The 18,095-nt window shown below is 36.1% G+C and overlaps 1 protein-coding gene across 4 annotated transcripts in view; it reads right to left on the bottom strand.

Moving 5' to 3' along the window:
• Mhcl (Myosin heavy chain-like) overlaps positions 1–18,095 on the bottom strand; it is a 921,190-nt gene that overhangs the window by 165,224 nt on the left and 737,871 nt on the right. The gene's annotated exons all lie outside the window — the stretch shown is intronic.

Below are 18,095 nucleotides of genomic sequence, written 5' to 3'. Positions count from 1 at the left end.
GTACGGTGCAGAAACATGGACATTACGACGAAGTGAAGAGAAGCGACTAGAAGCATTTGAAATGTGGATATGGAGAAGAATGGAACATGTGAATGGACAAACAGAATAAGAAACGAAGCTGTGTTGGAAAGAGTGGGTGAAGAAAGAATGATGCTGAAACTGATCAGGAAGAGGAAAAGGAATTGGCTGGGTCACTAGTTAAAAAGAAACTGCCTACTGAAGGATGCACTGGAAGGAATGATGAACGGGAGAAGAGTTCGGGACAGAAGAAGATATCGGATGATAGACGACATTAAGATATATGGATCATATGCGGAGACAAAGAGGAAGGCAGAAAATAGGAAAGATTGGAGAATGCTGGGTTTGCAGTGAAAGACCTGCCCTTGGGCAGAACACTATGAAAGAATGAATAAATAAACAATATGTTTGAGATACTCATGGTTCTATATATGGTATTCTAAGAATTTAAATTTCAAGAATTAACTCAAATAATTTTCAATTTATGTTATGGTTATTGCTTGTAAATATGTTTTCCACTATGTAAAAATTATATAGCATTGAGGAATTTGTCTTGAAATGGAAATGAGGCAAATTAAATATATATATTATATATATATATATATATATGTATGTAACATCATAGTGTCACCAGTAACATTTCTGAGGTTAAATAAAAAAAAATAAATTATCGTTTATTTAACGACGCTAACAACTGCAGAGGTTATATCAGCATCGCCGGTGTGCCTGAACTTTGTCCCGCAGGAATCCTTTTACATGCCAGTAAATCTACTGACATGAGCCTGTCGCATTTAAACACACTTATATGCCATCGACCTCGGCCGGGATCGAACCCGCAACCTCGAGCATAGAAGGCCAGCGCTATACCAACTACGCTACCGAGAGCGACTTTCTGAGGTTTAATTAATTTTGGTATACGTTTTCAGCAAAATGGAACAGGACTTTTGAATCAACCTGTGTTTTAAAAATAGGATGATTATTTTATATTCTTACATTTTTTGTAAGCCTCTAGTCAATAACACAAAAGTTGTTTATAAAGGGTTCGTCAGAAAGGACGGATGGATTTCAAACTATCGATACGCAACGAGGAGAGAGATATAGTGAGGGGGACCACGACTGTTGGGTCAGCCATAGAATGCAGTTTCAGTTGAGAATATGGTGTTGGTCTGATGTACAACGTGCTTTCATCGTAGAGACATTTTTGAAAAATGAAGAGTCTGTGATCGCCACTCAGGACTCATTTCGACATCGGATGTCACGCTAGGATTCCAACTCGGAATACAATTTTGCGGTGGGTGGCTTCATTTCGTATCACAGGTTCAACATTAAAGAAGAAATCACCTGGACGAAATTCTATTGCACTGAGATTGTCCGAGGCTACGGTAAGATCTCGCGCCCTGCGACTTCTTTCTTTGGGACCATTTGAAGGCGTAAGTTTGTAAACATCGATCACATACACTGGACGAACTGAAGACAGCGATTCGCGAAGAAATCGTGGCAATTGCACCAGCTATGACTGTGAAAGTGATGGCGAACATCAGAAAACGCCTCGATGTCTGTATTGAAAGCCAAGGACATCATATGGATAATGTTGTTTTCCATAAATAAACTGCATGTATTGGTGAATATGTTGATAACAATAAATTTTTGATTTGATGAATCTTTAAAATTTTCTTGCCATGTGAAATCCATCCGTTCTTTCTGACGCACCCTGTATTTCAAATGCTTAACACAGAACGGTCTACATCATTTTGATACCCCCCTTGGTAGCGGTAAGTTTTGAAAAACCTTGGTAGCAAGAGGGTTAAGAAATAATCAGGGCTGTAGACAGACCTGCAGCGTGGATGTACAGAACCTCTGACTTTCATAGACGACAATGACAATGACAATGACAATAATAATAATAATAATAATAATAATAATAATAATAATATTTAATATACTGTATTACATAATTAACATCTTCATCAATATTATTAAAAGTAAATCTATTAAAAGGGTAAGTGGTACATCAAAGTCATGTTAATGCATGTTTTCATAAATTATTATAAAACCAAGCAAGAACATGCCATGTTCAATTTTATTCACTAAACTTTCCGAAAATTGGGGTTTGCCCCAGTTTTGTACCATCATTCTGGAGTCCCGGAGAAAAGTTTTCGTGATACTTTATTGTTCCGGTTTCACTCTGACTCCCACTTGCGCCGTTTTTGGCAAACAGTTTTATGGTACACAATTACTTTTTTCACTCAGTTGGCAGCTGAATAAGAAGAATTAGAACGAACTCTTCATTCTTTCACTCGTTCTTGGCGCGATTGCTTTGTTTTAGTAAGTTCCGCTTGCGATATAACAGCTGGGAGGAATGCGGCATATTGTTTTAACAAGTTATGCCTTTTATACTTCGATATTTCAAACAAATAAAAGATCATCGAATTAGTTCTACCAAAACGCTCAAAAGAAACTGTTCCAATGAACGATCTATTTTATTTATGAAAGCGGATCGTTTCGAGTGTAGTTAAATCAGCATTGGTCAGGGCACGCCAAGTTCTGAAAGAATATCTTCTTGTCTTTAAGTTAGGCTACAGTCAGTTACTGGGAGAAGAAATTTTCTCATGCAATTTCTGCCAGTGTATGGGACCGGTGCCCACTCAGCATCGTGATGCACTTGGGGAGCTGCGATAGGTAGCGAAATCCGGTTACGAAAGCCAGCTGTAACGGTTGGGGGATCATCGTGCTAACCACACGATACCTCCATTCTGGTTGGATGATCGTCCACCTCTGCTTCGGCATGTGAACGTGAAGCAAGCAGCCGGCTGGTCGGTCATGGTCCTTCATGAGCTGTCGTGGCTCGGATTAGGCTACTACTACTACTTACTTACTACTACTTACTTACTTACTACTACTACTTACTTACTACTTACTTACTACTACTACTTCTTACTTACTTACTACTTACTTACTTACTTACTACTACTAACTTACTTACTTACTTACTACTACTACTTACTTACTACTACTACTTACTTACTACTACTACTTACTACTAACTTACTACTACCACTTACTTACTTACTACTACTACTTACTTACTTACTACTACTACTTATTACTACTACTTACTTACTTACTACTTACTTACTTACTACTTACTTACTTACTACTACTACTTATTACTACTACTACTTATTACTACTACTACTTATTACTACTACTTACTTACTACCACTACTTACTTACTACTACTACTTACTTACTTACTACCACTACTTACTTACTACTACTACTTACTTACTACTTACTTACTTACTACTTACTTACTTACTACTACTACTTACTTACTACTACTACTTACTTACTACTACTACTACTTACTTACTTACTACTACTTACTTACTTACTTACTTACTACTACTTACTTACTTACTTACTACTACTTACTTACTTACTACTACCACCACTTACTACTACTTACTACTACTACTTACTTACTTACTTACTACTACTACTTACTTACTTACTTACTACTACTTACTTACTTACTACTACTACTTACTACTTACTTACTTACTACTACTTACTTACTTACTTACTTACTACTACTTACTAACTACTTACTACTACTTACTAACTACTTACTACTACTACTACTACTACTACTACTACTACTACTACTACTACTACTACTACTACTACTACTATTATTATTATTATTATTACAGTCAGTTACGACTCAGTTGATTATCTCGCCAGTGTTTCCTTGGATACTAACATTGAAGAAAAAGGTTTCCCTGCCCACATATTAAATACGGAGTACAAAAAGCATTTCCGAATATCCGCAGACAAAGTTGCTATGTGACGGCTGTAGTCGTGAAAATATTGCTTTCTTTTTTTCAGACTGTTACACTTTTACTACGTTATACTACTTTTGACCAATAAAACGGTACGAAACGTGTTTAAACCAATCATGGCTGCTTATTCCACGATTTTTATCTCCTCCCTAGCATTTGTTTCTTTTTATCAACTTCCTAGCATTTGAATAATTTCGAGGGAAAAATTGTTCCGGGGCCAGGCATCGAACCCGGGACCTTTGATTTGTTTATTTTTATCACTTCCCTAGTATTTGTTTTTTTTTTGTTTGCCAACATTGTACAATACTTTCAATAACTGTACCTTTTAAAATAATTCATGTGTATTTCATCATCTTTAATTAAAAATTGTCTATCATTTATCTTGTTTATATTATTTAGGTTATGTGATAGCTTCTGCTGTATGAGATTGTGGATAGTCACGTATCCGAGATTGTTTAATAGGGATATCCTGAACTAGCACCAACAGATAGCGCGCGTGTACTTTGAGGGATGCGCTTTGCGTATGAATTTGTTTTCCGGTATATAAACATTGAGGATATACGTAGTGTATTAGTATATTAAATACTCTTAAAAACAACCCAAAATGCCAAATTTTTGTTTTGTTGCTATATGTAAAAACTAGGGAAAAGCTTTTGTCTTCATTTAGATCCCGAAATATTCTGAATATATACTTTAAAGCTTAAAAAATTTAACTAATTAAGATAGATATTAAACAAAAATAGGCCTAACTACTTCAAGTAGGAATTGCTGGCTACAGTTTCATTTTGGAAGAGGGAAAAGAAAAATTAATAATGCAACTTCGACAGCAAGCTATGTTAGCTTAGATTATATTCAGTACTTCTAGGAGTCTCCAAAGTTTACGCCTGCAGTAAACTCTCGATTAACTGGGATGTTTATTATCCAGGACGATCCATAGTGCAATTCATTTCGTGAATAATGTTTTTAACGTGCTGTAGACTAATTATTAAAACCATGTTTTTACTGCAAATTGTCAATATCATCCCACATAGTATTCAAAACTGCATGTCCTTAACCTACAAAACACAGGAAAAATCGTGATACTACTGCGATCATATTATATCATCTTATCAAACATTGCATTTGATCTTTCTGCAACTAGAGAAAAAAAATACGAGGAATTCAATCTCGATAGTCCGTTCCCTATAAAAAACACATTGGTGGCTGCATATCCTGTTTTTAGCGTACGGTACTTGCAATATTAATGATTAAAGAGGTAATATTCATCTTCTACAACGTTCCTATTTATTTATTTATCTGTTTATTTGTTTATTTATTTTTATTTGTGCATCTCGTTCTCGAAGTTCTCGTTTAGGTTCATGAACATTCAATTTACTCGTATCTATATTCTGCATACTGCAGATTTCACCATCCATCTCTTAAGGGGAATCGCTCTGTATTATACAAGTTTACGCTACTATTTATTGTAAATGAAATTAGATTATGAGGTAAGAAAATACTGAATTATATTAAATTATACAAGGTTATACAAAATAATTATAAATATAATTTTGACACGTACAGAAATTCAAGACGGGGAGAACGCAATCAACTGCAGCATATGACATAATACAGCCCTACAACATGTTGTGCCGCATGGAACGTTCCTGCCATCTAACGGTAAAACTTCGCATAAGATGTCCCTATACAGTAGTTTCCTAACTTTCTGAAGGTACGACCCATTTTTCGGCGAGACTTTCTTTTTCTACCCCTTCCCCCCCTTGCCGCACCGGTACTAAACCTCATTCGAAAAATATAAATCCTTGTAAAATCGAAAATAATGATAATTCTACACAAAATCAGTGGATACCAACCAAAGTATTATCAAATTTAATTATACTGCGTGTTCAGTTGAAAGTGTGTCATGGCTCGCTGTATGCCGTCATGTGGCTAGTCGATGAGCCTAGAGAATTCAACTTTCCAGTCGACCTGGTTGGCAAGTTGGTATAGCGCTGGCCTTCTATGCCCAAGGTTGCGGGTTCGATCCCGGGCCAGGTCGATGGCATTTAAGTGTGCTTAAATGTGACAGGCTCATGTCAGTAGATTTACTGGCATGTAAAAGAACTCCTGCAGGACAAAATTCCGGCACATCCGGCGACGCTGACATAACCACTGCAGTTGCGAGCGTCGTTAAATAAAACATAACATTTTTCAATTTTCCTACACTTCCGCAGGGGTGTATTACCTATATGCCAGAGAAGTTGCCTAGAAAGTACGGCATTCATTCTGAAGAGTACTTACCGATACGTACGGTAACGCCGGTAGTGGCAGGAATGTGAACTGTTTGGAAACACGTACTGAGGTGAGTTTTTTCTTACTGTCGGGATATGGGGAGAGGGTTAAGACGATTACTTACGTATTTGTTGACATTAACTTGGACGGTCAACATGGACACGGAGCATTTGATTTGTGTTGTGGAATGTTGCCATACGTTGATGATAACAAATACCCTGCGTAAAACTTGCTCGGGAAAAACACAGTTCGAAAGAGATTATGGTAGCACACAGACCGTACAGACCGCCATCTGTTGTTACGACGTTCAAGTTATACCGTACACGTTCTCAAGTTCAGATTGAACGCCTTGAATAATAGGCAACTTCTCTGATATAAAAGCTGAAACTCGCTTCAAATCGCTGACTCACAACAGTGACGTCATGACACACTTTGAAATGAACACCCAGTATATGGTGCAAAAATTACATGAAATATTAGGTAAACATAATTTCTAGTACTTGAAACCATTATCACTATGGCGCCGCGGTAATAGTACAATACAAAGTTTCAAATTCCACCAAATGAAGGGCGTTGCAAACTTGTATTTTCAGCAAAATTTGTGAAGGTATGAGTTCGTTACATGAAAATACTCATTATCATACGGAAATGGCTTTCTTGGGGTAACGTGTTGATAAGAGTTTTACATTTAAGAACAGACTTTTAATATATAAGAAGAGAAATCGGAATATATGCAAACCTATTTTCCAATTGAAGAATGTGATCCCAAAACTCACTCAGTACATTTGGTCACTAGTATTATTATTATTATTATTATTATTATTATTATTATTATTATTATTATTATTATTTGTACATATGTTACATATTATTTTTGTTAGATTTCTGTCATATTTTAAGCTGTTTTTCTTCCAAAACAACGCCAATCCTTGTCTAAAAGTTTGTGTTATTGTGTATATCACTTGAAAACAAGCTCGGTCCGTAGACTGGTGGACAAAAAACTATTAACCCAGTCCTTTCATAAAAATGGACTGAAGGCGTTTTGAATAATAGTTTGCAAGGCCAATGTGTTAACATTATAAAAGCCAGAGATAAAATTAACGGGTTTAAAAAAATTGATTTCCGGCCAATATCATTTGACAAAAATATGATTCATTCCAGTGTATTGAAGAGCTCATGCAAAATTTCGCTACATATGATAGGCAAATACTGCGTTTTTGCGGACATGCAACCAAGTTTCCACAATTTTAATCAACAACTTTTTTAATACATTTCGAAAGAAATTCAAAACAATTACGACTATCACAAAGATGGTTAACAAAATTAGTGACATTTAAAGTACACTATTCGTTTTTAATTAAAACGTATCACTATCTTCTACAAAGAAGAGAATGAGATAAGTCACTTTCGTAAATGGTGAACTCGTTTCCAGGCAATTGCATTCAACTGTTGAAATTCCAGAAACTATTAAGGAAAATCTCATTTAAATATATACCTAGAAATGGAATGTTTAAATTATACAGGGACATCATTTTATTTTTACTTCAATTTTTATTGTACCTGAGTTTTTGAATGTACTTCACTCCCACCCCCTCTACTAATGAAGTTCAACCGTCCTCCACACAGATCCAAGACCGCATATATAGTCATAGTAGCCTTACAGTCATAGTAAACAGTACGTTTCAAAAATATGTTCGCATTTTCCAGTGACGAAAGACCTTTCAATATTGAATCATTTTCGCACAGGTACTGTCGTCCATTTGCCTACGTTGCATCCCGGTTTCCCCCATCTGCTTCTATTCGCCTCTCTGTAAAGGCTAGTGGCTGGGCTGTCTCAGCTCTTTTCTGAAAACATTAATTTCTGTTAGGAATTTACGTCTACGTAATATTATACAACTGTTTAAAATAATTTAAAGAAAAAGGCCTCGTTAAGTAATTAACTGTCACGTAATTTCTCCCCTTTCTACAACAAAAAACTTGGACGGACAGTAGATAGCATTTCTGAGTAATTTTATCTTCACAGATCGGGCAGAAGTGAAGACTGAATTTACAGTACGTAAGGTACTCTTTTATAGAGTAGGTACAGAATTATTTCAAAATGAGTTACTAGTACGAAGGACGAAACTGGTAATTGGAATTAGGTACAATAGTCTATACTGCGATAATATGCACAAAAGAACTGAAGCGTGTATCGAAATGAACGGCCAACATTTTCAAAAATTTGTTTAAATATCCATATTATGATTATTTTTCAATTTAACTTCATTCTCTATATTGTACGCTAATGTGCTGTAGACAGTATAATATACACTGCATAATGAATACGTCCACATGGACAGCTCAGTTCGTGGGTAACAACACTCATTGTTAATACTGTACTGTATTTTGATTAAACAAAAACCTAATGAAAATTACCAAACTCAAAATCGCGATATTTCCAAGTTTAAGTAAATGGATGAACTACTTTTCTTCCTTCCTATACCTAGTAAAGTGATTTGTTTGTATTTTACGCCAGTATCATCGAACTCCAGTCGCGGAAGGGGGGTAGCAAACGGTGTTTCCGGTCTCAACCTTATTCAAAGGTATAGCCAGGTTAATTTTAGAAATGTTAGTAAAAATAAAATGATGTCCCTGTACTTTTTTCGCAGAGCGTAGACCTATTTTGGATCAAAAGAATGCAAGAATACCTCGAGCTTGCAAAAATACGCACTGTGTTTGTTTTAGTCACCTAACTATATCGAGCACTGTTTTTATTCAAACATTGCAGTGCTCTGTACAAGTCTGCGAACAACCCTGAGTTGATGTAAACAACACGATGTGTATAAACGCGACGTAGTGTTCGGTCAGCCCTGCATGTAGGCAACACACAGAGCATAAGAAACGGAGACGATATCTAGAACCTGGGAAACGCCTGGAATCCATACTAAATGCATCACTTGAAAGGTAGAGAAGAAGACTATCCATAAGGAATATAAGCAGAGTTTCCAGGAAATAATCGCACGTTTGCACAACAAGCTCAGTTCTTAGAGACAATCTGATGCTGTTTGCTAGACTGACTCAACAGGCATGGAAGCACTGATCTTCAGTGGCACATGCTAGAAATGTGGATTATCAAGTTTATAGAGCGGAATATTTGCAGATATACAGAGCGTTCGCCTACGGGTGGGGCCAGGAAAGCGGCATGTACTGATACGCCGCTTTGTGCGCGCAGTTGTTGAGACACGCTCCACAATCAAGGACATCAAGGTCGACAAGTTATCAGTTGTGAGCCAGATGTTGCAGTATTTAACACGTACAGTGCAGTTTCTTGACACAGTTGCTTAAATATTCAGCGTGTGTGTAAAATTTGTTAACAATGCAAAACGCAAAATTCACGCTTGAACAGAGAGTTTTTATGTATGATGGATATGTGAAAACAGAGTCATGTAGAGAGGTGCGTAGGCAATTTGAAGTGAAATATTCTGGTGGTCCAATTCAGGGTAGAGAAACTGTTAGACGTCTTGTTAACAAATTAAGGACAACAGGGTCGATAAATGCTACAATTCCTAAGCGAAAACGAAGACTATTGACGGGAGTAAAAATTGATGAAATCAGTGCATCATTTACACGCTCTCCTAATAAATCTCTAAGGCCCAATTGTATAAAACTCCCTGACTAAAGATCAACTTTGATCGAAGATCGAAAAGTGAACCGAGTTCAGACACTTCTTCTATTGTATAAAACTTTTCTGCGATCAAATTACCTTGGTTCAAATGCAATCTAAGTTCACGTGAAAAGGATTTGGCAACATCGCATAAACAGGTGAAATACGTGATGCGCGGACTATGTTTCACAGGTTTGTTCAGTGTAGCCAATCTTGCAACTTTAATTCTTTTTCAACAACAATTTCTTTTAACTTTTATATTGCTTAAATAGGGATTTAGTGACCTTTTTAGCACCCCATAGTGACAAAATTTAATCTTTCTTTGTTGATAATGAGAAATCTAGCGACTTTACAACTACTTTTTGGCGACTTCCCGTATTACACTCTGTTGGAGACACTGTTTTTTTGTGCTATGTAAATAATGGCGGACAATAAGAAAAAGGTTGATTGTTCTCCAAGTTGTTATCATGTTATGGTGTTTGATACTGCTAAACATAATAAAGCTTTATAAAACGACAATTTTCCTTTAGTAATACAGTTAATTGAACATTTATGAATATACCTGTCATATCCATTAATAATTAATGGTTGTTATAAACATAATATAATTATTTGATACTGCTGAACACGATAGAGCCTTATAAAATATAAGAATGTTTGTGTATTAAGGCAAGAAACTGAAAGAAATATATATAAATGTACCTAACATATCTATTAAAATTAATAATAATGGATATTTTATTTGCACAATCTGTCACTCGTATATTTCAAACAGAAAATAAATAACTGAACTTGGATCATCTAACTTAATCGGAGAAATTTCTTCAGTCAAAGTTGACTTTAGTTTGAGACAAATTAATCTCAGATTAGACTTTATACAACACAAAATTCCAAGTTCAGCTGAAACAAGGATCAATTTAACCTCTGATCTAAGATTAAATAGTTTATACACTCGGGCCTAAGACGTGTTTCACAGGAAGTTAGTGTTTCAAAAACATCAGTCTTTACTGCTGCTAAACTTTTAAAATTAAAACCCTCCAGAGTATAGTATAGAAAGCGGAAGCTTACGGATAGACGATTCCCGCAAGCGACACCGCAGGCAGGCCGCTTTCCCGGCCCCACCCGTAGGCGAACGCTCTGTATAATCAGGCACAATGATTTTACTTTACCAGCAACAACCAGTTCTGAAAATGGCCAATACCAGGCCGAAACATGTTAACAAGGCAATATAAAATTTAACACGTGAAAGACACATAATACGTTTTCTGAAGTGAAATAGTGTTAAAAGTTGTGTAATCAAGATGTATAATGAAGGATTTGTTAAATCGGGGATTCAATCTAATTTTATTTATAAAATTATCATCAACGGCTGCCAGTGGCATATGCAGGCTAGTTGAGTACTCCAATTTACCGACAGAGTCGTTGTCCAGGATGCGTCATAGGAGACTAGTCTATGCTACACCCGCTCTCTGACCCAAATCTGAATATCGGACTCATGATAAGTACAAAATCCATTCAATGGAAAAGTATTTTTCTCATTCTTTCTATCTATGCAATTATTACTTACTTACTGGCTTTTAAGGAACCCGGAGGTTCATTGCCGCCCTCACATAAGCCCACCATCGGTCCCTATCCTGAGCAAGATTAATCCAATCTCTATCAACATATCCCACCTCCCTCAAATCCATTTTAATATTATCTTCCCATCTACGTCTCGGCCTCCCCAAAGGTCTTTTTCCCTCCGGTCTCCCAACTAACACTCTATATGCACTTCTGGATTCGTCCATACGTACTACATGCCCTGCCCATCTTTAACGTCTGGATTTAATGTTCCTAATTATGTCAGGTTAAGAATACAATGCGTGCAGTTCTGTGTTGTGTAACTTTCTCCATTCTCCTGTAACTTCATCCCTCTTAGCCCCAAATATTTTCCTAAACACCTTATTCTCAAACACCCTTAACCCATGTTCTTCTCTCAAAGTGAGACTCCAAGTTTCACAACCATAAAGAACAACCGGTAATATAATTGTTTTATAAATTCTAACTTTTAGATTTTTTGACAGCAGACTGGATGATAAAAGCTTCTCAACCGAATAATAACTGGCATTTCCTATATTTATTCTATGTTTAATTTCCTCCCGAGTATCATTTATATTTGTTACTGTTGTTCCCAGGTATTTGATAAAATTCCAATTTTTATATTTCCATTTCGTACAATATTCTCGTCACGAGACACAATCATATACTTTGTCTTTTCGGGATTTACTTCCAAACCTATCTCATTACTTACTTCAAGTAAAATTTCCGTGTTTTTCGTAATCGTTTGTGGATTATCTCCTAACATATTCACGTCATCCGCATAGACAAGCAGCTGATGTAACCCGTTCAATTCCAAACCCTCTCTGTTATCCTGGACTTCCCTAATGGCATATTCTAGAGCAAAGTTAAAAAGTGAAGGTGATAGTGCATCTCCTTGCTTTAGCCCACAGTGAATTGGAAACCCATCTGACAGAAACTGATCTATACGGACTCTACTGTAGGTTTCACTGAGACACATTTTAATTAATCGAACTAGTTTCTTGGGAATACCAAATTCAATAAGAATATCATATAAAACTTCTCTCTTAACCGAGTCATATGCCTTTTTGAAATCTATGAATAACTGATGCACTGTACCCTTATACTCCCATTTTTTCTACATTAGCTGTCAAATACAAAATATCTGGTCAATAATTGATCTATTACGCCTAAAACCACACTGATCCCCAATAATTTCATCTACATATGGAGTTAATCTTCTCAGAAGAATATTGGACAAAATTTTGTACGACGTCAACAAAAGTGATATTCCTCGAAAGTTACTACAGTTAGTCTTGACCCCCTTCTTAAAGATAGGTACGATTATGGACTCCTTCCATTGTTCCGGTACAATTTCCTTTTCCCAAATAGCAAGTACACGCTTATAAATTTCATTAGATAATGCGCTTCCACCCTATTGTATTAATTCTGCTGGAATTTGATCGATACCTGGAGACTTATAATTTTTCAGATTTTCTATCGCAATTTCGACTTCAGAAAGTGTGGGTTCAGGTATAAATGGCTCAGCAGTTTGTATTTCAATTTCGTCCCGATGATCTATCTCTACAATAATATCTGAAAATCGAATTAACTTTATTCATATGCAGACTTAACAAGAATTGGAAAGAAACCAGCATTTCTTGATATAGAGATCAATTTATAAACCTGTTCCACACACATGCGTATGGTATACTCGTTTAAAGGAAATCCTGTATTAGTTACGCTCTTTCTTTTAACTTACAAGTTAACATTTACGGTTATGGAAGGTTGTACATATATTAATGACAACTTTCTACTCCGAAGGGTTACATTATGCTAATTGAATTGTTGGAAAGAATAAACAAGCTGTTCAAATTATAACTTTCCCCTTAAAGCAGGAACATAGATTTATATTTTTGTACTCATTTTATTTCAATAATAATATTAACCTGTGCGTGGACTTCTGTTATAATCGGCATGGCTTCAATTACAGTAGTCGCACATGCTTCTGCCAATCTCAGAAACAAGATTACAGTGACTATCACACTTTTACTACGTCATACTACTTTTGACCAATAAAACGGCACGAAAGGACGTCTTTCAAACAATCATGGCTGATTATCGCACAATTTTATCGCGTCCCTAGCATTTGTTTAATTTTATCGCGTCCCTAGCATATGTTTATTTTTATCATTACCCTAGCATTTGTTTCTTTCTTTGCCAACATTTCAAACTGCACTGGTCTGGACGTCAAAAAACAGAAAATTACAAACCACTCCAGTCGAAGCACAGCACTTTCAAATATGACTCGCATTGGCATTCAAGAACAAGAATTAATAAAGATCACTGGTCATATATGAAGAGCACCATTCGGAAATCCTGAATAAGTTGAGGGATACACCATGTACATCAACGAGTTCCACTTCTTTTACGCACACGTCCAATATAACATCAACTGAACAACCAACCACTAAAACATTCAAATTTGAAAATTGTACTTTCAATAATTGTTTCTTTTAAAATTATTCATGTTTATTTTTTATTTCATCATCGTTAATTAAAATGTTTCTTGTTTATTTCATCATCCCTAATTAAAACTTTTCTAACACTCGTTTATATTATTTAGGTTACGTTATAGCTTCTGCTATATGTTATTATGAATAGTCACGTATCAGAGAATGTTTAATACTAAGATTTATTGAAAATCATCTGTCAAGTGACGTTGATTACTGGGATCGGGATAACTGAAGTGGAATGCAACTGTTTTAATAAAAATGAAACTGAATCAACAAAGCCTTCTTGACCAGTAACCGTCCACAGAATTCAATGCAGATTCCATAGTTGGCACAACTGATAAGAAAAACAGCTATTCATAACACACTACTGCCATCTATTAGCGTAATATTTATAATGTTAAGATGGTACAAATTTGAAGACAGTTTTGTTTTTTCGTAAGTCAATTAATATTTTATTGTATTGGAGTACTTCGTTACTTCTAATCTTTATATACTTTCTTCTAATCGTGTAATAGTCAATTAAATCCCACTCGAGTTTTGATTTTCTCTAGATAAATCAAAACCTCTAGTGAGATTACTGTTGACAACACAAAATCTAAGAATCTTAAGATCCACGTAATATGGTTTTTTAATTTGTTTTCGTTATAAAATATATACCGTACCTAAAATATTGTCGCCTATTTCAGAATCAATCCGTATAAAGGAACTAATCAAATCTCAAACATATTAATCAAAATATGTTTCTCACATTTGTTCATTTATATTAGTACTGATGATGCTAAAGTATTATCACTAACTTGGACTGTAAAAATCAATGTTTAAGGGACATATTCATAGATATTCTTAGCGCGGGCTTCCGGTGGATGATCAGCAAACTAACGTTTTTCGTATTCATAAACCAGTGTTAGCGATGTGATATGATATGAATCCTGAACAAGTAACCAGTCGATAGCCGGGGCTAGTTTAGCACGCTCGTAGCGCTGGCTAGCGAAATGTCTATGAATAGCACCCTAGGTATTTTATTGATATTGTGAATCACCTTATATTATTAGAAAAATTAAGGAATTAATGGAATTGTTTGGAAACAGTTTATTCTTAATTTAGTAACAGAACACATGTAACAAATTGATAATGACTTTAATAGCACTCGAAATATTAATATCGGTGTCCCACAGGGGACTGTCCTTGGTCCTAGTTTGTTTTTAATATATATTAATGATTAACTGGCAATTAATTGAGAAAAATCTACGTAAAGATTAATTTTTGGTCCTACAGAATATATTTGTTATGGTAACAATTAATATTAGAGGAGAAAAATTCGCTCCGGCGCCGGAGATCGAACCCGGGTCCTTAGTTCTACGTACCAAGCGCTCTAACCATTGAGCTACGCCGAAGTTCAATTCATATACATACCATAACAGATATATTCTGTAGGACCAAAAATTAATCTTTACGTAGATTCTTCGCTCAACAGTGTATATTACTGTGGAATCCCGGCCACCAAGTCATTCAATTGAGTGCGCTCCTTGTATAATGACAGTTGACTTAATTAATGTGTCAAAATACGGTTGCCTTGTGCAAATGTAGATTTTCAAAGAGATTTCGTTTCATCCAAGAACAGAGTTCTGACTATAGAGCCAATCAGAAATAACATAACTTGGCTAGAATGGCAACTTATTTGAAATGTAAAAAAGTGTAGGAACAAATCAGGGGTGAATGCTAGTCACGAAAGTTAGGCTTGCCCTTTTATTCATAGGGGAAGATGGGAGGATATAATAATTCATAATTAATAAAAATAATCAGACCCACATAAATAATTTATTTTATAATTATGAAATCATTATGAGTCATGGATCATATTCGCTTGTCAGATGTAGAAGTTCGATATAATATAACAAACATGGCCAACAAAACAGTTTATTTAGTTTTTTCGACCCTGTCAACCAATGCACATTGTTGTATTGAGCTGCACTGAACGAGCACACATATTCTCTGTAATGTCTGTCTTCTCTTGAATAGTCCTCCGGGAAAATGGATTTAATAATAATCAGTGGCGGCTCCTGCGTATTTCTTAAGAGGAGGAAAGAAGGTAACAGGACGAAATGACACCTTCTTGAATGAACCATGCTACAAATTAGCCTACATGCATACATGTAAGACCAGGTAGTGTTGGGGTTGACCTTCCCTTCTGTATAGCAATAATCTGTTCTTGTAAATTGAGTTTCCTAAATTTTCCATTCACTGCAAATTAAGCTTTCAGGAATAACTCCCTGTAAAGTTAACTTGAATAATTTCGAGGGAAAAATTCTTCCGGGGCCGGGTATCGAACCCGGGACCTTTGGTTAAACGTACCAACGCTCTCCCACTGAGCTACCCGGGAACTCTACCAGACACCGATCAAATTTTTCCCTCTATATCCACATACCTCAAAGTGGGCTGACAACCGTCAAGCAACCAACATTTGAGTGCACACTAACTCTGTGTGACTTAAAATTTTTTAATAATTGCACAAATTAACAATTACAAGGAAATTCACCTCGCAGCATTTTTCGAGCACACTACAGGATCAACACGTGTTGGAAGAGACTAGCTACTAACACGTAATCGCAACCACGGAAATGGGAATGGGAAATAATCTGAGTAAAGCGAGAACACTGCACCCACCCACGTGGTCTGTGTTGCCACATGTACATTGTACAAGTTCAGTATCACATGCTTTTGAAGAATATCAGTTCTTGTAAAGTCATACTACCATTATTGTTCAAAGTTGCCGGTGGCCAATTAATTTTTATGTTAAAAATAATGTAGTTTGGAGTATCTACTTTCAATTTCAAATATATTTGTACAAAACTGACAACTTGGCTGTTGCCCTATCTAGTACACAATGAATGGAAGTGAATTTCAGGGGCCAAAAAGATCTGCGATACTAACGTAGAACTACTTCCTCTTTGTTTTATATAAACACGACTTTAACTTTCAAATATCCTTGAAAGTTTCAAACCATGAATAGTCGCCTATATAAAGTGTAATGAATAAAATTGTTTATTTATAATTTAAAAAAAAAAGTTTATATGGTGTCTTTCATAGCTTTGCGTTAAAACTGTTTTATTGTGCCTCCTCCTAGATGTGTTATAGTCTGGTTGAATGCAAGATCGTTAGATGGCAGCGGTAGCGAGCTTGCTGCAAGACCAGTCTGTTTCTACTTCCCTCCCATGTGCTGATTCAGAGGAGGATCTCCTCCCTATCCGTTCATTTACTCGCTTTAAAACTCTGCTTCTTTCTCTGGCCGCTAGCGCGCTGTTGTCGATGTGTGTTAACTGCAGTAAAAGAGGAATGGATTGACTTTCCTCCACACAAGCAATCTCGCATCTTTCTCACAGTTTTCTAGCAGCACATGAGCGCGCATCGTTTAAAACTCGATCAACCGAGGTTTTCTTATAGCTGTGAACTTAAAAATTATCGAATCTTCCTTGAATTTCAAGGCACATATTTTATTTGGTATTTACTTTCAAAAGAAGAAAAATGTGAGGAGGACGTTCCTCCCTTCCCTCTCCCGAGGAACCGCCCCTGATAATAAGGTTTCAATAACACAATTCCGAACTCATTGCAATACTTCAAATTAGTGTTTAAGAATTAATAATACATGCAGCAGCTAACACAATTACATTGCACTCGCAAATCACAGCACATTCCCGCTGTCAATACTGGTCTGTGTAACGTTAAATAGTCGTTGGTGTAGCTCTCGGACCAGAGCTTCAAACAACACATAACAGAAGCATGTGCGCCTAGAGGAGGAAGGCACTTGCGCGCGCATCATATTCTCGCTATTTTTACGTCTTTCCTGTAGCTCCGAGAAACGAGCAAGCGTTGCGATACTTGCATAGCATGCTCTGAGAAATCGCCCCTGGAGCAAATCTATAACACATGTACACAACTATGATGAGATTCATGACAATCCAAAATATTACATAACCCGAGACAAGCTGAATTCACAGCAAGTGAAAGTCATTCTGAATATTCATTATAAGCTGTGAGCCCAGATACAGTCATGCGCCTGAATTATAGAGTTAAGCCAAAGTATGTATTCCAATCAATTTAAGAAATTGAAAAATAACACCACTTTCTAGGAAAAATAACCTCCCTTTTGAAGGTAAACAACCCCACTTCCCTTCCCTCCACCGAAAAGAAACACGCCTGATGTAGGTCCCCAGTGTTTATGTGGTGATTACTCCTGCCAATGGGAGT

Source organism: Periplaneta americana, chromosome 13 (assembly GCF_040183065.1).
Source record: "Periplaneta americana isolate PAMFEO1 chromosome 13, P.americana_PAMFEO1_priV1, whole genome shotgun sequence".
In the NCBI taxonomy this organism is placed as follows: Eukaryota; Metazoa; Arthropoda; class Insecta; order Blattodea; family Blattidae; genus Periplaneta; species Periplaneta americana.
This window is presented reverse-complemented; position numbering and strand designations above follow the sequence as displayed.